Source organism: Balaenoptera physalus (assembly GCF_965194825.1).
Source record: "Balaenoptera physalus genome assembly, chromosome: 3".
In the NCBI taxonomy this organism is placed as follows: Eukaryota; Metazoa; Chordata; class Mammalia; order Artiodactyla; family Balaenopteridae; genus Balaenoptera; species Balaenoptera physalus.
This window is the reverse complement of record NC_138890.1, coordinates 56711013-56733695: the sequence shown is the minus strand read 5'-3', so window position 1 is coordinate 56733695 and position 22683 is coordinate 56711013. Positions and strand designations below refer to the sequence as shown.

The following is a 22683-nucleotide window of genomic DNA, read 5'->3' as shown; positions in this document are numbered from 1 at the left end:
GAAGTCCTAAGAGGTATAGTGACCAAAATGGGAAGTTTTTGGGTCGTTCATCATGTTGCTAAAGGAAAATCATTATTTACTAGAATTTTAGGACTTTAATGCTACTGCATGTGAAGAATATGAGCCATCAATGGGATTATATATATTAGGTGAAACAGAAGCTCAGGTAATAAGTGTGATCAGCTTCTTCCATACAGAACTTCAGAAGGTGTTTATTGACATCTTAAAATCTCTAAGCTATTAACAGTCTTTTTGACTGGGGAGTAGTGAGAGATCAGAATATGCAAGGTGACCAGTGTGGCAAAAATTTTGCCTTATGTAAAGGACTATGTAGATCATAATCACTAAGAGTTTTTTTTGTATCTTATTATCATTCTACTTTATATTTGAGTTATTTATGTATGTATCTGCAGCCCTCCCAAATCGTAAGTTCTTAGAGGGCAGAGGTGTGTGTATTATTTACCCTGATACCCCCCAAAGTACAATATTGAACAATTGAATTCAAGGAATTGTTTTTATTCTAAAACACTCCTACCATCACCACAGCAGAGGAGCCTCAATTTCAGAGAACTATAGGAAAAACTTTTTTATAAATGTTCATGAATCGTAAGACTAAGCATTTTTTATCTGCCAGGTAAGACCAATTCAACTGAGGACGCCTATGGCTAGTGAATCACTAAGACAAATATATTTGTTTCGAGTTTGTAAATCCTAAAATTGTTTCAAAAAACCATTTCTCTTCTCTTCGTCCCAGGGAGTAATCAGGAGAAGTTTAGGCATAGTTTCTTGTTAGACTCTTGGAAGTCAGCTTATCATGATGAATTGTGCAGTATTTGAGACCACCGGTTTCACCTGGGATGCCCCAGCACCATCTGTCAGCCCCAGCAAGCTGGAAGAGCTCTGTAAGACCTAGATTCCTTGGGGATGTTTAGATAACCTGTAACCACGTTTTCCCTTTGACTGTATGTACATCTCTGTTAATTCATTGAGCTATACCCCAGTGTTTCAATTTCACCAACATTTATACTATTTAAGACTATTCATTCTTTTATGTATCAAACATAGATCATTTTCTTTTTTTTTATAACATCTTTATTGGAGTTTAATTGCTTTACAATGGTGTGTTAGTTTCTGCTGTATAACAGAGTGAATCAGCTCTACGTATACATATATCCCCATATACCTTCCCTCTTGCGTCTCCCTCCCACCCTCCCTATCCCACCCTTCTAGGTGGACACAAAGCACCGAGCTGATCTCCCTGTGCTATGCGGCTGCTTCCCACTAGCTATTTACTTTACATTTGGTAGTGTATATATGTCCATGCTACTCCCTCACTTTGTCCCAGCTTACCCTTCCCCCTCCCAGTGTCCTCAAGTCCATTCTCTATGTCTGCATCTTTATTCTTGTCCTGCCCCTAGGTTCTTCAGAACCAGTTTTTTTTTACATTACATATATATGTCTTAGCATACTATATTTGTTTTTCTCTTTCTGACTTACTTCACTCGGTATGACAATCTCTAGGTCCATCCACCTCACTACAGATAATTCAATTTTGTTCCTTTTTATGGCTGAGTAATATTCCATTGTATACATGTGCCACATCTTCTTTATCCATTCATCTGTTGATGGACACTTAGGTTACTTCCATGTCCTGGCTATTGTAAATAGAGCTGCAATGAACATTGTGGTACATGACTCTTTCTTTTTTTGAATTTTATTTATTTTTTTATACAGCAGGTTCTTATTAGTTGTCCATTTTGTACATATTAGTGTATACATATCAATCCCAATCTCCCAATTCATTCCACCACCACCACCACCCCCCCCCCCGCCACTTTCCCCCCTTGGTGTCCATACGTTTGTTCTCTACATCTGTGTCTCAATTTCTACTCTGCAAACCGGTTCATCTGTACCATTTTGCTAGGTTCCACATATATGCATTAATATACAATATTTGTTTTTCTCTTTCTGACTTACTTTACTCTGTATGACAGTCTCTAGATCCATCCACATCTCTACAAATGACCCAAATTTGTTCCTTTTTATGGCTGAGTAATATTCCATTCTATATATGTGCCACATCTTCTTTTTCCATTCATCTGTTGGGCATTTAGGTTGCTTCCATGACCTGGCAATTGTAAATAGTGCTGCAGTGAACATTGGGGTGCATGTGTCTTTTTGAATTATGGTTTTCTCTGGGTATATGCCCAGTAGTGGGTTTGCTGTGTCATATGGTAATTCTATTTTTAGTTTTTTAAGGTACCTCCATACTGTTCTCCATAGTGGCTCTATCAATTTACATTCCCACCAACAGTGCAAGAGGGTTCCCTTTTCTCCACACCCTCTCTAGCATTTGTTGTTTGTAGATTTTCTGATGATGCCTGTTCTAACTGGTGTGAGGTGATACCTCATTGTAGTTTTGATTTGCATTTCTCTAATAATTAGTGATGTTGAGCATCTTTTCATGTACTTCTTGGCCATCTCTATGTCTTCTTTGGAGAAATGTCTATTTAACTCTTCTGCCCATTTGTTGATTGGTTTGTTTGTTTTTTTAATATTGATGTGCATGAGCTGTTTATATATTTTGGAGATTAATCCTTTGTCCCTCGATTCGTTTGCAAATATTTTCTCCCATTCTGAGGGTTCTCTTTTCATCTTGTTTGTAGTTTCCTTTGCTTTGCAAAAACTTTTAAGTTTCATTAGGTCCCATTTGTTTATTTTTGTTTTTATTTCCATTACTGTAGGAGGTGGATCCAAAAAGATCTTGCTGTGATTTATGTCAAAGAGTGTTCTTCCTCCGTTTTCCTCTAAGAGTTGTATAATGTCCGGTCTTACATTTAGGTCTCTAATCCATTTTGAGTTTATTTTTGTGCAAGGTGTTAGGGAGTGTTCTAATTTTATTCTTTTGCATGTATCTCTCCAGTTTTCCCAGCACCACTTATTAAACAGGCTGTCTTTTCTCCATTGTATATCCTTGCCTCCTTTGTCATAGTTTAGTTGACCATAGGAGCGTGGGTTTACCTCTGGGCTTTCTATCCTGTGCCATTGATCTATATTTCTGTTTCTGTGCCAGTACCATATTATCTTGATTACTGTAGCTTTGTAGTATAGTCTGAAGTCACGGAGCCGTTTTCCTCCAGCTCAGTTTCTTTCGCTCAAGACTGCTTTGGCTATTTGGGGTCTTTTGTGTCTCCATATAAATTTTAAGATTTTTTTGTTCTAGTTCTGTAAAAAATACCATTGGTAATTTGATAGGGATTGCCTTAAATCTGTATATTGCTTTGGGTAGTATAGTCATTTTCACAATATTGATTCTTCCAATCCAAGAACATGGTATATCTCCCCATCTGTTTGTATCATCTTTTTTTTTTTTTAATTAATTAATTAATTTATTTTTGGCTGTGTTGGATCTTCGCCTCTGTGCGAGGGCTTTCGCCAGTTGTGGCGAGCGGGGGCCACTCCTCATCGCGGTGCGCGGGCCTCTCACTATCGCAGCCTATCTTGTTGGGAGCATAGGCTCCAGACGCGCATGCTCAGCAGTTGTGGCTCACGGGTCTAGTTGCTCCGCGGCATGTGGGATCCTCCCAGACCAGGGCTCGAACCCGTGTCCCCTGCATTGGCAGGCAGATTCTCAACCACTGCGCCACCAGGGAAGCCCCTGTTTTTATCATCTTTAATTTCTTTCAACAGTGTCTTATAGTTTTCTGCATACAGGTCTTTTGTCTCCCTAGGTATTTTATTCTTTTGTTGCAGTGGTAAATGGGAGTGTTTCCTTAATTTCTCTTTCAGATTTTTCATCATTAGTGTATAGGAATGCAAGAGATTTCTGTGCATTAATTTTGTATCCAGCAACTTTACCAAATTCATTGATTAGCTCTAGTAGTTTTCTGGTGGCATCTTTAGGATTCTCTAGGTATAGTATCATGTCATCTGAAAACAGTGACAGTTTTACTTCTTCTTTTCCAATTTGTATTCCTTTTATTTCTTTTTCTTCTCTGATTGTCGTGGCTAGGACTTCTAAAAATATGTTGAATAATAGTGGTGAGAGTGGACATCCTTGTCTTATTCCTGATCTTAGAGGAAATGCTTTCAGTTTTTCACCATTGAGAATGATGTTTGCTGTGGGTTTGTCATATATGGCCTTTATTATGTTGAGGTAGGTTCCCTCTCTGGCCACTTTCTGGAGAATTTTTATCATAAATGGGTGTTGAATTTTGTCAAAAGCTTTTTCCGCATTTATTGAGATGATCTTATGGTTTTTATCCTTCAGTTTGTTAATATCGTTTATTACATTTATTGATTTGCATATATTGAAGAATCCTTGCATTCCTGGGATAAACCCCACTTGGTCATGGTGTATGATCCTTTTAATGTGCTATTGGATTCTGTTTGCTAGTATTTTGTTGAGGATTTTTGCATTTGTGCTCATCACTGATATTGGCCTGTAGTTTTTGTTTTGTGACATTTTTGTCTGGTTTTGGTATCAGGGTGATTGTGGCCTTGTAGAATGAGTTTGGGTGTGTTCCTTCGTCTGCTATATTTTGGAAGAGTTTGAGAAGGATAGGTGTTAGCTCTTCTCTAAATGTTTGATGGAAGTCGCCTGTGAAGCCATCTGCTCCTGCGCTTTTGGTTGTTGGAAGATTTTTAATCACAGTCTCTATTTCAGTGCTTGTGATTGGTCTGTTCATATTTTCTATTTCTTCCTGGTTCAGTCTTGGCTGTGCTTTTCTTAGTATTTGTCCATTTCTTCCATGTTGTCTATTTTATTGGCATATAGTTGCTTTTAGTAATCTCTCATGATCCTTTGTATTTCTACAGTGTCAGTTGTTTCTTCTCCTTTTTCATTTCTAATTCTATTGATTTGAGTTTTCCTTTTTTCCTGAGGAGTCTGGGTAATGGTTCATCAATTTTGTTTATCTTAAGGAACCAGCTTTTAGTTTTATTGATCTTTGCTATCGTTTCCTTCATTTCTTTGTCATTTACTTCTGATCTGATCTTTATGATTTCTTTCCTTCTGCTAATTTTGGGGTGTTTTTTGTTCTTCTTTCTCTAATTGCTTTAGGTGTAAGGTTAGGTTGTTTATGTAAGATGTTTCTTGAAGTAGGATTGTATTGCTATAAAGTTCCCTCTTAGAACTGCTTTTGCTGCATCCCGTAGGTTTTGGGTTGTAGCATTTTCATTGTCATTTGTTTGTAGGTATTTTTTGATTTCCTCTTTGATTTCTTCAGTGATCTCTTGGTTATTTAGTAGCCTATTGTTTAGCTTCCATGTGTTTGTACTTTTTACAGATATTTTCCTGTAATTGATATCTAGTTGCATAGCGTTGTGGTCAGAAAAGATAGTTGATATGATTTCAATTTTCTTAAATTTACCAAAGCTTGATATGTGACCCAAGATATGATCTATCCTGGAGAATGTTCATGAGCACTTGAGAAGAATGTGTGTTCTGATGTTTTTGGATGGAATGTCCTATAAATATCAGTTAAGTCCATCTTGTTTAATGTGTCATTTAAAGCTTGTATTTCTTTATTTATTTTCATTTTGTATGATCTGTCCAGTGGTGAAAGTGGGGTGTTAAAATCCCCTACTATTTTTGTGTTACTGTTGATATCCCCTTTTATGGGTGTTAGCATTTGCCTTATGTATTGAGGTGTTCCAATGCTGGGTGCATAAATATTTACAATTGTTATATCTTCTACTTGGATTGATCCGTTGATCAGTATGTAGTGTCCTTCTTTATCTGTTGTAATAGTCTTTATTTAAAGTCTATTTTGTCAGATATGAGAATTGCTACTTCAGCTTACTTTTGATTTCCATTTGTATGGAATATTTTTTTCCATCCCCTCACTTTCAGTCTGTATGTGTCACTAGGTCTGAAGTGGGTCCCTTGTAGACAGCATATGTATGGGTCTTGTTTTTATATCCATTCAGCCAGTCTGTGTCTTTTGGTTGGAGCATTTAATCCATTTACATTTAAGGTAATTATCGATATATATGTTCCTATTACCATTTTCCTAATTGTTTTGTGTTTATTATTGTAGTTCTTCTCCTTCTCTTGTGTTTCCTGCCTAGAGAATTTCCTGTAACATTTGTTGTAAAGCTGGTTTGGTGGTGCTGAATTGTCTTAGCTTTTGCTTGTCTGTAAAGGTTTTAATTTCTCCATTGAATCTGAATGAGATCTTTGCTGGGTAGAGTAATCTTGGTTGTAGGTTTTTCCCTTTCATCACTTTAAATATGTCCTGCCACACCCTTCTGGCTTGCAGAGTTTCTGCTGAAAAATCAGGTGTTAACCTTATGGGGATTCCCTTATATGTTATTTGTTGCTTTTCCCTTGCTGCTTTTAATATTTTTTCTTTGTATTTAATTTTTGATAGTTTGATTTATATGTGTCTTGGCGTGTTTCTCCTTGGATTTTTCCTGTATGGGACTCTCTGAGCTTCCTGGACTTGTCTATTTCCTTTCCAATATTAGCTGAGTTTTCAACTATAATCTCTTCAAGTGTTTTCTCAGACTCTTTCTTTTTGTCTTTCTTTTGTCTTCTTCTTCTGGGACCCCTATAATTTGAATGTTGGTGCGTTTAATGTTGTGCCAGAGGTCTCTGAGACTGTCCTAAATTCTTTTTTCTTTATTCTGCTCTGCAGTAGTCATTTCCACCATTTTATCTTCCAGGTCACTTACCTGTTCTTCTGCCTTAGTTATTCTGCTATTGATTCCTTCTAGAGAATTTTTAATTTCATTTATTGTGTTGTTCATCATTGTTTGTTTGCTCTTTAGTTCTTCTAGGTCCTTGCTAAACGTGTCTTCTATTTTCTCCATTCTATTTCCAAGATTTTGGATCATCTTTACTATCAGTACTCTGAATTCTTTTTCAGGTAGACTGCCTATTTCCTCTTCATTTGGTCTGGTGGATTTTTACCTTGCTTCTTCATCTGCTGTGTATCTCTCTGTCTTCTCATTTTGCTTAACTTACTGTGTTTGGGGTCTCCTTTTCGTTGGGTGCAGGTTTGTAGTTCCCACTGTTTTTGGTTTCTGCCCCCAGTGGGTAAGGTTGGTTTAGTGGGTTGTGTAGGCTTCCTGGTGGAGAGGATTGGTGCCTGTGTTCTGGTGGATGAGGCTGGATCTTGTCTTTCTTGTGGGCATTACCATGTCCATTGGTGTGTTTTGAGGTGTCTCTGAACTTATTATGATGTTAGGCAGCCTCTCTGCTAATGGGTGGGGTTGTGTTCCTGTCTTGCTAGTTGTTTGGCACGGGGTGTCCAGCACTGGAGCTTGCTGGTCGTTGAGTGGAGTTGGGTCTTTGTGTTGAGACAGAGATCTGTGGGAGAGCTGTCACCGATTGATATTACTTGGAGCCAGGAGGTTTCTGGTGGACCAGTGTCCTGAACGTGGCTCTCCCACCTCAGAGGCTCAGGCGTGACAGCTGGCCGGAGCACCAAGACCGTGTCAGCCACATGGCTCAGAAGATAAGTGAGAAAAAAAAAAGAACAAAAGAAAAATAAATAAATAGAGTTATTAAAATAAAAAATAAAAAAGATTATTAAAATAAAAAAATAAAAAAGTAATAAAGAAAAAGAAAGAAGAGAGCAACCAAACTAATAGACAAATCCACCAATGATAGCAAGTGCTAAAAACTATACTAAAAAACAAAAAAACAAAAAAAACGGACAGACAGAACCCCAGGAAAAATGGTGAAAGCAAACCTATACAGACAGAATCACACAAAGTAGCATACACATACACACTCACAAAAAGAGAAAAAGGAAAAAAAAAAAAAAAAAAAATATATATATATATATATATATATATACACACAAAAGAAAAATGAAGAGAGCAACCAAATCAATAAACAAATCTACCAGTGATAATCTCTGAATACTAAACTAAGATAAACATAAAACCAGAAACAAATTAGCTGCAGAAAGCAAACCCCAAGTCTACAGTTGCTCTCAAAGTCCACCGCCTGAATTTTGGGATGATTCGTTGTCTATTCAGGTATTCCACAGGTGCAGGGTACATCAAGTTGACTGTGGAGATTTAATCCGCTGCTCCTGAGGCTGCTGGGAGAGATTTCCCTTTCTCTTCTTTGTTTGCACAGCTGCTGGGGTTCAGCTTTGGATTTGGCCCTGCCTCTGCATGTAGGTTGCCCTCTGGTGCCTGTTCTTTGCCCAGACAGAAGGGGGTTAAAGGAGCAGGTGATTAGGGGGCTCTGGCTCACTCAAGCCAGGGGGAGGGAGGAGTATGGAATGCGGGGCGAGCCTGCTGTGGCAGAGGCCGGCGTGACGTTGCAGCAGCCTGAGGCATGCCTTGTGTTCTCCCGGGGAAGTTGTCCCTGGATCACGGGACCCTGGCAGTGGCGGGCTGCATAGGCTCCCGGGAGGGGAGGTGTGGATAGTGACCTGTTCTTGCACACAGGCTTCTTGGTGGCTGCAGCAGCAGCATTAGCGTCTCATGCCCATCTCTGGAGTCCGTGCTGATAGCCGCGGCTTTGCCAGTCTCTGGAGCTCGTTTAGGCGGTGCTCTGAATTCCCTCTCCTCGCGCACCCTGAAACAATGGTCTCTTGCCTCTTAGGCAGTTCCAGCCTTTTTCCCGAAATCCCTCCCAGCTAGCTGTGGTGCACTAGCCCCATTCAGGCTGTGTTCATGCAGCCAACCCCAGTCCTCTCCCTGTGATCTGACCTCCGAAGCTAGAGCCTCAACTCCCAGCCCCCACCCTCCCCGGCGGGTGAGCAGACCATCCCCTCAGGCTGGCGAGTGCTGGTTGGCACCAATCCTATGTGCGGGAATCTGTCCGCTTTGCCCTCTGCAACCCTGTTGCTGTGCTCTCCTCCGTGGCTGCAAAGCTTCCCCCCCATGCCCACCCCACGTCTTCACCAGTGAAGGAGCTTCCTAGTGTGTGGAAACTTTTCCTCCTTCACAGCTCCCTTCCAGAGGTGCAGGTCCCATCCCTATTCTTTTATCTCTGTTTTTTCTTTTTTCTTTTGCCTACCCAGGTACATGGGGAGTTTCTTGCCTTTTGGGAAGTCTGAGGTCTTCTGCCAGCGTTCATTAGGTCTTCTGTAGGAGTTGTTCCACATGTAGATGTATTTTTGATGTATTTGTGGGGAGGAAGGTGATCTACATGTCTTACTCCTCTGCCATCTTGGAGGTCCCCCCAAACATAGAATATTTTCAATGTGTAAGAGGACTCAGTGCTGTCTCCTAGGAATGCTAAAATATGTTAATCAAGACATCATGCCCAATGAAATGGGAAGAACAGCTCTATGAATATAGTGTTTTAAAACCCTGGACCTTCAGTAAGTACCTACATAAAAAGGTATAACCAGTGTATGGTGTGATTAAAATATTAAATAACACAAGAGATAATATCTGATTGTATACAGTTGCCATGAAATTAAAATAGATCTTAAGTGGATTTGCACAAGTTCATAGGAGAAAGTAATCACAGTTACTAAAAGTCCTAGTGTCCTTCATTCACTGACACTTACACTTTAATTCAAAGGGAAGGAAATACGGAAATTACTCATGTTTCTTGAATACTTACTACTTTCAGGATTTCTGCTACTATGCTTTTTTACACCTGACTCATTTTCTCTGCACAACTCTATGAATTCAATGCTACTATACCCATTTTAGAGATGAGGAATTGGAAGCAAGGTTAGTCATTTACCTACAGAGAGATGACTCTAAGTAAGCAGTGAAGCTGGACTCAAATCCAAGTCTGTATGTCTCAAAGCCCTGCTCTTTACCATACCACTCTCCTATCTGAAAACTTTTGGTGAGCTGTAGAAGGTTCTAAGTATATCCTTTTGAGAACAGTCAATGAATCAGCAGGTTAGACATGAGCATAGATGCTGCCTGATCAATATCAAATTGAGACGCTCTTCTAAAAAATGATGTGTCAGGGACTTCCCTGGCGATCCAGTGGTTATGACTTCGCACTTCCATTGCAGGGGGCACGGGTTCAATCCCTGGTAGGAGAATTAAGGTCTCTCATGCCATGCAGTGCGGCCAGAAAAATAAAAAAATAAAAAATGATGTGTTATTTCCTTTTCTATAGTCACTGAAGGATTTTGATGCTGTTTCTAAATGTAGGGGGTTCTGAAACAATTCACAGAACCAGTAGCTGGATGCAAAAATGTGCCCGTTTGTAGACTGCTCTATATACCCCACGCCTGGCTGTTTGCATTGTGCTCTGTTAAGTGACTGAAAATGGGTGTTTTAATTTCTTTGGATTCATCCTTTAAAGATTGCCTTCCTTTATAGAGAAAAATACGTTTCCTTAGCGTGTATACTGTAACGTGCTTTGCACTCCGTGGATGCTCAATAAATATTTGATGTTGGCTGAGTAGATGATGGTGATGATGATCCTTTCTTTCAAGTCGAGATGATCAGGCTCTTTGCCAATCAAACAAAACAAATAGGTGTCCTACCAAAAGCTAGAGAAAATAAAGTCATCACTTATTTTGAAAAACCAAACATTTTCCTTATAGTACCTTACTCTTTGTTTAGGATGCTTTGACCACAGGAATTTAGTGGTTCAACTGTTTTCCGTCATGTCATTCATGTTCAATACTGTCTTATCAAGGTGATGAATCTGAAGGTGGGGCAGGAGTTTACAATTCAGTCCCTAGGGACTTTGCATTCCATCTTTCCAGCCGGTGTGAAGTGATAGGCATCCATTAAGATAAATAGTTCAAAAGCTGAGAAAACTTTGGTACAAAAAGGGGAAATTGGAGCACCCACTGGCTCCATTCCATTCACACGGTTCATGTATCAGGAGATAAGAAGAAATCCCGAGTGCTAAGGCTGGATGTGGGCAACACCTGTGGCTCCACGCTCAGTATTCACATAACTAGAATCATAGATGTTGTCCAAGATGCACCCAGTGATCAGCTGGAGTGTACTCATTGATAGCATGCAGGACTTGACCTGGAAAAGTCTCAGCTGTGCTGGTGCCTAAGCAGCTAGAAGGGGTCCGGCTATCTCCTGAAGAAGAAGAGCTTTTGGAGGTAAAGTTTAAAAAACTCCCAAAGAGATATGATGTATAGAGAAGGAACACCATGATCTGTAGCCTTATGCAGGAACATTTCCCCTGGACAAGTACCTTGTCTGGATCCGTTGAAAGGGACAAGGAACTCAGTCCTCTTCCAGGGAGAGCAAGGTGTAGAAGGCAGATAAGTCCTTGCTACTCCTGACAGCAACTAATACACCTGTTTATTGCCCACCTCCCCACCCAAAGAAAACAAAACTATAAGATCAAGAAAAACATTAGAAAGCTATATATTCATGTGGGCACAATCACAAGTATATATTTGGTGTGGCGTGTTGAAAATGTTGTTGTCAGTTTTTTTTTTTTTTAAGCTTAGCTTTTATCTTGACAGTTTCACAATTCATGTCTTATCTTTGAGTCTGTATTTACCTTGCTGAAAGAGATCATTATCCTCAGAAAATGTACTATCCTATTGGTATTATTTCTTAAGTAACTATTAATACCATTTTTATACACGGATATAATTAACTCATAGACTGGCAGCTGTCTTTGAAATTCTCTCTTTTCTCTTTCCTAAGCTTACTCTAGTCTCTGACTGTACCTTGTAAACATCTGTCAAGAATTGATGAAATGACCTCATTTGCGTCCCAGTCAGCTCAGCAACAAAGACTGTCATGCTTAGGACCTGCCATCACTGAAGAGTAAAAATGAACAAACTAAAGAAAGCATTCTAGAAGGAAAACGTCACAAGCAAATCCCCCTAAAGATTCCCTTTACACAAAGCTGGGATTTTAGGACAGAAATGGTGAAGCAAAATAATTGTTAGAATAATAACTTATATGTGTGATTAAAACACTTGATGTCTTGAAAGGAGGGAGTTTTCTTAGAAGATTAATTTGAAAAATAACATGCTGAAGGCTGCCCTTAGGTATCCTCAAGCCTGCCTACTCCCTCTCTGCTTCTGTAAAAGGGTAAAATTTGACCCAACATACTACCTCATCCTTTGTACCTCCCTGCAGAAATACTTTCATCCAGAGATTTCAAAGTGTTTTACAAATGTAAATTAACAAGCCTCCTCACTTCTCTCCATAGAGATGGTTCATTTAAGTAACACAGAAACTTACCTAAATGGCTTACTCAAGGTCACCTGGGGGCCACTCTTCATCGCGGTGCGCGGGCCTCTCACTATCGCGGCCTCTCTTGTTGCGGAGCACAGGCTCCAGACGCGCAGGCTCAGTAGTTGTGGCTCACGGGCCTAGTTGCTCTGCGGCATGTGGGATCTTCCCAGACCAGGGCTCGAACCCATGTCCCCTGCCTCGGCAGGCAGATTCTCAACCACCGCGCCACCAGGGAAGCCCCATGACTATTTTTTAAGATCTTAAAATGAATTACTTTGATTAAATAAGTACTTGACCATGTTTCCTTTTATGCCCCCAAACTTGTCTGTTAATCAAGCTAACAAATGTTTATTTATTAAACACTTATTTTGTTGCTGCTCACTGTGCTAGACACAAGGAACACCACAGTCATGTTTCTCCCGTCATGAGAAAGAGGCAATAAACAAGAAACAGATACACTGAGTCGGTGCTACGAAGATGACAAACATGGTGAGCTGGATGAGGTGGGTGGGAATGGATGAATCAGGGAAGGCCTCTCTAAGTGGTTGACATTTGAACTGAGGCCTGAAGCATGAGAATGAGTCAGACTTTTAAAGTACAGGAGGAAGAGTGCTCCAGGTAGTGGGAACAGCCAAAGTAAAGACAAGAGCTCAAGTGGGAAAGAATTTGGCATATGGGAGAGATGGCCAAAGCTTAGTGAGCAAGAGTGAGAAGAGCAGGATATGTGGCTGCAGAGGAAGGGCAGAGCTTGTGGGCCCTGGGAAGTAGAGCGGATTTTATTCTGAGAGCAATGATCAAACCGTGAAGGGTTTTAAGCAAGGTGGTAACATGATCCGATTCATGTTTTGAAACTAGTGAATTTTGGAGAATATCCTTCCTCAGCAAACATTTTTATCTGTCTTTACATAAGATTCAACCAGGCAGCACAGGTTTTCTCATGCCTTACACCCACTGAAAGAATATAAGTAGGAAACTGTATGTGTTCTTCCCACTTTAATCCTTAACCACACCAGTTCCCTGAACACTCAGGAACACAAAGTAAAACATTGTTTTATAAAGGAAAGACCTACTTGCCTCTCTGGAGCTGATTCATCCATTGTTTCATTACTAATTAGCTGCTCTTCTCACCCTTTACACTGAGGAAACTGCAGTGTTCCTTTGATTTATCTATCATCCTCCCCTGGGATCCCGAAGCACATGGCACAGACCTTATCACTTTGTATTGACATTATAAGTCATCCTTTGCCTTGATCTTCTGTTCGTGAGCTCTTTGAGGGCTGGGAACTATGTTACTCACCTTTGTATTTCCAGCGTTATCACAGAGGAAGTTCCAGAGCAGGTGCTCAAAAAATGATGGGCAGTTGAATGAGCAATAGTGGATTGTCCCAAATCATGACACACTGGAGTGTCAAAGGGAATGAAATTAATGATTATGCTGGGGCAACAGTGTAAAGTTGGACTGGACACCCTCTGAACTGGGATGTATGGCCACCTTGATAATCATTGTCATGAATATGAGAAGAATTGTGAACTCTCATTCTAGAGGTCTTTTATAAGGCACTGTTACTTCTTTTGCCCAAGCTGGCTTAGACCAATGGTTCTCAAAGCATGAGAGACATAATCATGCAGGAGATGTTTGTAGGTGGCAAGGGAATCAAGATTAAATAATATAGATTCACACTTTCATAGCAATTCGCTGTTCAATTTTACTTCAGCATTTCTACATAACAAATAGTAATAGAATACATGAATACTTTACCATTTCTAATTATTACAAAGAGAAACTCTCCGTTAGGTGTTAGATTATCTTTAACCCCCTCAAACCCCTGCTTATCTTCCTTTTTTTTAAAATGGAAAGGAACAAACCTCAAGATCAGAGCCTTTGAACAAGAAATGATATTTGGCTGGAATTTAATGTTATGTTAGTTATATTTACTTCTATGCTTTCCTTTCTTCATGGCAAATTATGATCATTTACCAGTTAGGATTGGGATATAAAATTTTGTTTTCAATTAATCTTTTGAAGTAAAAAGTATAAGATTTAAAATATATATGCTGAGGGCTTCCCTGGTGGCGCAGTGATTGGGAGTCTGCCTGCCAATGCAGGGGACACGGGTTCGAGCCCTGGTCTGGGAAGATCCCACATGCCGCGGAGCGGCTGGGCCCGTGAGCCACAATTGCTGAGCCTGCGCATCTGGAGCCTGTGCTCCGCAACGAGAGGCCGCGATGGTGAGAGGCCCGCGCACCGCGATGAAGAGTGGTCCCCACTTGCCGCAACTAGAGAAAGCCCTCGCACAGAAACGAAGACTCAACACAGTCATAAATAAATAAATAATTAGATAAAAAAGAACGTGAATTTCTTTAAAAAAAAAAATATATATATATATATATATGCTGAAAGTCATACATAGATTTTGACAAAACCCATGAAATTAATGTACAAATGACTGACATTTAAGAAGCTGGATCAGACCAGTGATTCCCAACCTTGTTTCTGAGCCTACCTTGAAGATTCACACTTACTGGAAAATATTCAAATGAAATTAATTTAAATTAAAGTAATTTAGAAAAATAAATGTGTATATATTACTTTTATTTATTTTTATAATCTTTTTCTCATTATAAAAATTATTCATGCTTATTGTTGGAATATGATCCTGGAAAATACTTAAGTTAAAGATGAAAATTAAAAACAGAATATCACAATTTAGGAACAAATGCATGTAATATGTGAGGGTTTTTTAACGTTTATAAATATGATGATTTTGACTCTCAAAATGTTAATACATATGTAAATCTAAATTTACATAAAAGAAAAGGGTTATGGTTTTATTTATTAAAAACAATTAACAATAGAATGACTTTAAATATCAAGCCCTTCCTTGTGTACTTAAAAGTTTAATTTGCTCAAAATTCATATACATTTAATATTGAGGACCATATTTACCAAGTAACTTAAGACACATCTTTACTAAATACAATTTCATACAATTTCAGTCAGTTATAGTGAGATGAGTGAAGTTTCCTTTTGGAAATCGTGTATTTAAATCCCTGCTTTTCTTACTTGCCAGAGATGTACAATTTCCAGCTCTTTGCAAACTTACCTTCCTACTATGGAGGAATAAAAACATAGCAGACTAAATTGTGTTCTAATTTTCAGTGAGAGGAGATGGCTTTGAATCTACTGCTATACTAAACCAACAGGTATAGGGAGATAATTATCTGCTTACAAGAATGCTATAGGTGTCAGAAGTGTCTATTTACACTTTTTTTCCAAAGCAGAACATCAGCACGGAGTAACATTATTACCTTAATCACAAGCAGGCAAGATGGTTTAAACAACAACAACAAGCAGAACAATATCCACTCCGCACCAATATGACAACCTGCTGTTCCACTGATAGTGTCCTTTCCCCCCACCCTAAGGAGTTCTCTATTCAGATAGACAATGCCTATACCACCACTTGATTCTGATGTTATGAGGTGAGAGTATGGGACTATACGATCTTGTTATAGCGCTTTGATCTTGAAACAAACTCCTGTCCATCGCCACCAGCTCCACTCAACATTAGTATAAATACTAATCATTTAAAGACTATAGTCTCCACAAAGACTGGGAATCCATGAAGTTATCCTCTGTGCTGGAAACAGTTGTTGGTTCCTAGAAGACTCTTTAATATTGTTGAATGAATGTGCCATCATCATAATAGCTACTGTTCCTAAATAGCCAAGATGTATGAGGTGCTGTGATTTACCATAATAATTCCAGTTCTCACAAAGACTCTAAATTGTAGTTGTTGTTATCTGTATTGTCACATTGAAGAAACAAGTTCAGAAGTGTTAAGTCCGCACAGTGATGGGAGTAGAATTCAAAGCTAGATTTGTCTCATGCCAGTGCTTCAAGTATTTCTCCTACAGAATGCAGAAGAGTTACATGACCTCAAAAAGGGCTTCATATATGAAAAAGGAAAACTACAACGGTGCAGATTCAGATTCTTTTGTGTGGTCTGATGATAGTGACGTTATTTTAAAAAAAGAAAAAAAAAGAAAAGAAGAAAAAGGAATCCATGTGCGTTCCTGGGACTGTGAAATAGATTTTTTTAAAATGAGTTGACTCTAAAGGGTTGGGAGGAACCTTTGGGGACTGACAGACATTAACAGTTTAGGCTCCGTTTAGAAAACAACTGTATATGTATGTGTATATGGGTCCATTGTCTTAATCTTCTTTTGCTATTGTCTAATCTCTCCTCACCAGTCTGGCAGACTGGGCAGGGCAGGGGGGGCACTAAGGGCTCAGAGGGACATCTTGATTGGATACCTTCTTCCCATGCTTTGCTTCTTTCTCTTTGGAAGCTGGGCTGCCTTTTGAGGCAAATGGGTAGCCATAGCCAAAAAGAGCCCAGAATATCTGCAGAAGGGAACAGAGGGTGGCACCAAAACAGCCCTCCGGGAGATGAGGACATCAAAAAGATTTGTTCACCAGAGTTTGCAGTTTCCTGCAGCTTTATAAATAATTCACTTGAGTAATGTTTTATCAAAAACTGCACAATCGCTTCAAAAGCCTGAGAACCTAATGGGCTTTAAAAAAAAATCTTAATAAAAGAATATCAAGGCTTTGACCTGACATCGTTCCCCACCTCAGTAGGTTTTTTTCCCTCTTGGGAAAAAAAACCTGTAACACAAAAATGAATTTATTGTAATTGCCCACCTAGTGTGTAAAATTTCAGCTTCAGTGTCATGCTTAACAGGCAATGTGCACAAAGCATAATCCCAGCTGAGCACTCAAGATTTCTAGTTGTTGTTTCTATTTAACAGCCAGCAGTTGGATGCTGTGCTTATCTTTGGGAAAAAGTGATTGAATCAATTCTTTATTCAATCTCTTTGCTGACTTATATTCCCTGTCCTACAACAATGATATTTTAGTCCATCTCCTCCTTATTAAGTATGAATTTCCCCCATAGAATTTTAATCCACTGATTTGTGTTTCTTGACATACATGCTTTGCATGTACTCATCGTAAAATCTGTTTCTCTGGTCACAACGTGAGCCCTGCAAGGACATGTGGGTGATTCATGAAACTCGTCATCACCCCCAAGGAGAGATTTTAAGCATTTGCCAAAGATGGTGGATCCTCAGAGAAGGAGAAGATTGACTTAGTGGCAAAAGTGTGGGCCCTGGTCAGGCGGCCTGGTTTGAATTGAAGCTACACCACATATGAGCTGCATGCCATTGAATACCTTCTTTAAATCTTCTGTGTCCCAGCTTCCTTGCTTATTAACTGTAGATAATTGTTCCTGCCTAAGAAGGTTACTGTGAGGGTTAAGTAAGTTAATAAATGGAAGGCGTTTAGGGCAGGGCTGGTCCACAGGAAGCGCTTTAAAATGCTAGCTGCTCTCAATTATCCTGTCTTGTCTTAACACATGTGCTATGTGAGGCTCTTCTACCTGACATGCAGAAGGCATGCAACAAATGTTAATCGAACAAATGAATGGGTGCTTCCTGGAGTTTCCATCCTGAAGCTATGGCTGTATCTGTTTCTGTGTGTTTCGTCCTGCTTTCCATCACTGTACATTGTTTTTAAAGGGTCATTGCTGTCCTTCTCATGTATCCTTGATTCTCCACGCAAGATTCCCACGGACAGTGAGCCTGGCCAGTGGAGGAGGCAAAATAAAGAGGCAGTTTGTCAAATTAGGTTCCATTCTTTCCCTCAAGTGACAAATCTGTAGTGATCCATTTAAGCTAACATGACTTTGAGTGTTTACTTTTCTACTTGTTAACAGGTATCTCTCTGAACCGTTAAAAGATAAACTGAGGCATATTTTAAGAGTTTTATCTGAGCAAAAATCCATGTGAATCAGGCAGTATCCAATCTAGCAGATAGAAAGGAGTTCTGAAGAGCTATACAAAATGAAAGACTTTTATAGTCAGAAGGAAGCGGGAAAAAAGAAGTTACACTAGACAAAAAAGTGGGTTGGTTATTGCAAGGTCACTTTTCTTCAGGGGATGGCAGGGGTCTGTCAAGCAGATTACTTAGCTAGTGCTGATCTGGCAGTTTCTGATTGACGGGTTTAAGATTCCATTTCTGGGAGAGCTAAAACTGTAATTAAGTCTTAGCTTGGTAACATGGGGCTTAGCTTAAGCAATTCCATTTGGGGCCTGTTGTCTTGTTTTTAACAATTCCCCCTTTAGATCAGACTCTCAGCCTAACTGAGAGACTATCAAAAATTTAAGGCATTAGCTCTACTCCCAGCTACCACTCTGGAGTTCGTGCAGTTTTTGCCAAATCTCTGCATGGTATTCACAGATCATGACTTTGGGTTCACATTCTTTACATTGGTCATTCTCTTTGTTCCTTTTCCAATGTTCTCTTCTTGAGGAGACTGATTATGTGCTTGGTGGCTAGTGGCTATGAACATGCATTTAAGTCTTTTCAGAAAATACAGCACAGCAGGGAGACTACTATGATTATTATAACCAGGATAATTCCCAATGTCTGGAGAGCACTTTGGAGCCATGGTCCCCAAGGTCCAAACCAGTCAGAATCAAAATAAGACCCTGTTGAAGGAGTAACTTTCTCAAGGCTTGTTCAGTGAGCTCATGTAATGAAGTCTCAACTTCCCTGGAAGTGTTAATCCAAGTGCAGCAAGTGGAATTGGCCACAGCATAAACACCTCTATTCTTAGTTGAAAAATCATCAAGGGCTATCCTATTATCAAGAACTTTGGTCAGAGAGTCTAGGGATTTTTGCTGGGCAGCTATTGCTTTTGCACAAGATATTTGCCAGAGTTAAGGAACAGTGCCTTCCTGTGCATTAACAGAGAAAAAAACGTAAGTAGCAAAAAGGAAAAGGAATGAAGGTTTCATTTTGGAGATGAAGATTTTTGGTCTGTGATCTTGGGAAAGCTGTTTATTTTGAGATGTTAACTGCTTTTGGGGAGGAACCTCCCTAATCAATTTTAATTTTAGATCTTTAGCTGTTGTGCAGTTCTAAGAGTCTGAAGGAGCCCTTTTTAATTGGGAGATATGGACCCAAGATTCAAGTATCTGAAATTTGGCTGCCATCTGAATAGTGAGAAGGACCTGGTATGGTCCCTTCCAAGGAAGTTCAAAGTAGTTTTTGTTCTTAGTGATTTCAAATAAGAAGGGTGGGAGAAAATTGGAAACTTTGGTTTGAAGAATTAGCTAGGTATTTGAGGAAACAAGAAGAATTTAGGATTCAGTCCACTTTACAGGTATAGAGCAAAACCTTTAGGTGTATAATAAAACCTCAAAGATAATTAACAGGATTAGAATCAAATATCTATGAAGATGCAAACATAATTTTTTCTCTGTAGTCACCCCCATTTTTACCAAAGATAATCACAATAAAATTAATTGGTTTGCATTAAACTTGGCCTGATTATTTACATAAGTGCAGCAAGAATAATGATGGACTATATAGGTTCTTTTTAAGTCTGTTTTGTTGGTGCTTTTCATTATGAATCTAAGATTGAACTCTTAAAAGCCTCTCAAAGCTAGGAAGTCAAGCCAAGGACTTGGCATCAGACTTGCCACCAGACTTCACCTGCAATATCTGTAGATTTGGATGAATTCCTCTCTTCCCAAGGTCCCCTAAATATATTGAGGTTCCTGAGCCTGCCAGGAAGTGACCTTCCTTACTCACCTATTAAGGCTGCTAATAACCCTGTAAGCAAGGTACCAGGCCTATTTTTTCAAGGGGCTTTATTGACTCCATAAAGCCAATCTTAGTTCTTTAAAGCTGTCTGGTCATACCTGATTCTACACATATTCTCAAATATGACATTTCACCTAAAGCCTTGGCAATATAACCAATGGTTCCAGTTGTGTCTCATTACAAGGAGAACAGATTCTTATTGAACTTATGCAGATATCTAACTATATTGCCATGAAAAAAAATACTCAAGAGTTTCTGAATTCTGGTGGATCAGGTAGTGAAAAAAGTAACTGTTTCATCTTTGTTTACAAAGGTATACTTTATCAAATTCCTATAAGTCAGAGATAGCTTAAGAAAAAAGGTTTCCTTAAATCTAGAAATATAAACCATTAAAGAACTATCAGTGTTTCAAATGAAAAGTTATAAAACTTATAATCATCCTCATCAGTTCATTCAATTACATATGATTAATTATTTCAAAGTAGATTTAATTACATATATTGATTAGAATTCTTAACCTGTAGAATCCTAAATTCCTAGTGAAAACTGAGAGGTAAGCAAATGTGGATTGTTTGTTACAATCGAATTCTGTGGATTGACAAATTTACAAATGCATTTCATAATTTCTAGAAGTACATTCTTCTTCATAGTAAATTTTCCAGTGTTTCACAAGCCATGTTTACTAATATACCTAAGTATCTTTAGTTCCTCTGTAAAAGGAAGACAAAGTGGATAAACCTATGCTCAGTAGTTAATATTTCAGGATTTTATCTTATTTGAAAATGATCTAGATATTTAATGAATATCAATTATTTAATTTAGCTAAATATAACTTTAAGGTTTCAAGTTACCCAAAAGACTTTGGAAACTACTTAAAGTAGACATACTGTAAAGCATAATTATTGTTGGAAAGTTTATTTACAAGCTTTTACTTACATCTATTTAATTCATTTGTTCTTTTTTTAAATAAATTTATTTATTTGTTTGTTTTTTATTTTTGGCTGCGTTGGGTCCTCGCTGCTGCGCATGGGCTTTCTCTAGTTGCGGCGAGGGGGCGCTACTCTTCCTTGAAGTGCATGAGCTTCTCATTGTAGTGGCTTCTCTTATTGCAGAGCATGGGCTCTAGAGCACAGGCTCAGTAGTTGTGGTGCACAGGCCCAGCTGCTCCATGGCCTGTGGGATCCTCCCGGGCCAGGGATCAAACCCGTGTCCCCACATTGGCAGGTGGATTCTTAACCACTGCGCCACCAGGGAAGCCCCAATTCATTTGTTCTTAACAATTACGTTTAGATTAGTCATGAAAATCTCACAAGACATTAAACAGCTAATTATCATCTTACGTTATCTTTCTTGCTGACAAATTCTGTAATAGAGATAGCATAAGCTTATTTAACTTTTAGTAAACTTAGGTAGAATAAAAGTATTATATTTAATGTTGATAACTCTAAAGGCATGCCTGCTTTAATTAAATCAACAAACCTAAACTGGCTTTTATTTACTGAAGATTATCCTAGATCACATGAACTTGGAAAAAATTTGGGTTAATTTCTATATTTCTGTGAGTAGACTTGATTTATATAATGCTTGTTTGTCTTTAAGCCAATTAAATAAAACTCTTTGCAAACTAGTTTTGGTAATACCATCTGAAGATAGAAAAACATCACACATCTATAACATACATACATAGATATACGTAAACATAGAGATAGACACAGAAAGAGATCTTATAGCTTTCATTTTAAGATTTTAGCCATGAGATGAGTATGATAATGCAAAGCTCACTAGTTTGTAAAAGAACGGTTGGATTCAAATTGTGTTTCTGACACATGGAATAAGTTGAGGTTACTTGCTCAGAGGGCTAAAGCTTTTTACTAATATTTGTGAAAGAAACTTTTAAGATGTTTCACAGGCCTAGTTTGCGAAATAGCCTTTCCTTTTCTTTTCCCTTGATAAAAATTACCTTGGTTCCTAGAGAAGACCAGGTAGAATACTTAACATCTCAAAAGGCACAGAGAAAGAATGCAAGTTTCACCAAGAAGGACTTTGTTCCATAAGTCAAGATGTTTTACAGTATCTGCAAGCCTTGTGAGATGAATAGGGGAGGTGTGGGGACTCACAAAAGGATAGGTGGGCTTTGGAGCGTTTCTAGAGCCACATTTCTGGTCTTGTAAAAATTTGATTTGTAAACAAATTTAGTTGTTTTAAATTTTTCAAAGAATAGGTTTGCAATCTGAATGATACGGAGGCTGACCCACCCATCCCACTACATTATCCTCAGTTTGCTTTTTTATATCAGGAAGAGGATCTTTAAGATGGAAATCAAGAAATTCCTATGTTCTAGATTTAGAGCTCCGTGTCTTTGGAATGGCTTGTGACCACTGTCATTCACCATTGTCTTTGGTAAGCTTGACCTGCTTGTTCAGCTTTCAGACAAAATTCTATTCACCTAAGGCCTCACTCTGGGGACGGTCCAGCTTAAGTCAGACCCATCCTGTTTCTAATTCGGACCTAGTCCGTCACCGGAAACAGTCTGATTTCTACGTCAGATCCAGCCCAACTCCTGCCAGTTTGGGGACCCAGGTGGGAAAAGAAATGCTCAAAGTCTGAAAGCTCCCAACACATAAGCTGTGGATGGAGCATCCGAGGGACCTTACCTAGAGGCAGCGAGAAAGCTGTGACTCAAGGGGCTCTGCAGGTACCTTTGCTGTTGTTGCTTATTGCTCCTGAGGGCTGTCGAGGGTCTCCTTGGGTTCCCTCTTTTGTCACCAGACCTGTGAAAAGATAAACTGAGGCATATTAAAAATTTTTAAGTTTGAGCGAAAATCAGTCCAATCGGAAACATCCAATCTAGCCAATAGGAAGGAGCTCTGAGGAGCAGTGCAAAATGACTTTAGAGCCAG

General features: G+C 39.0%; 1 protein-coding gene across 1 annotated transcript in view; it reads left to right on the top strand.

Annotated features, from left to right (window-relative positions):
• KCTD16 (potassium channel tetramerization domain containing 16) overlaps positions 1-22683 on the top strand; it is a 287404-nt gene that overhangs the window by 51802 nt on the left and 212919 nt on the right. The gene's annotated exons all lie outside the window — the stretch shown is intronic.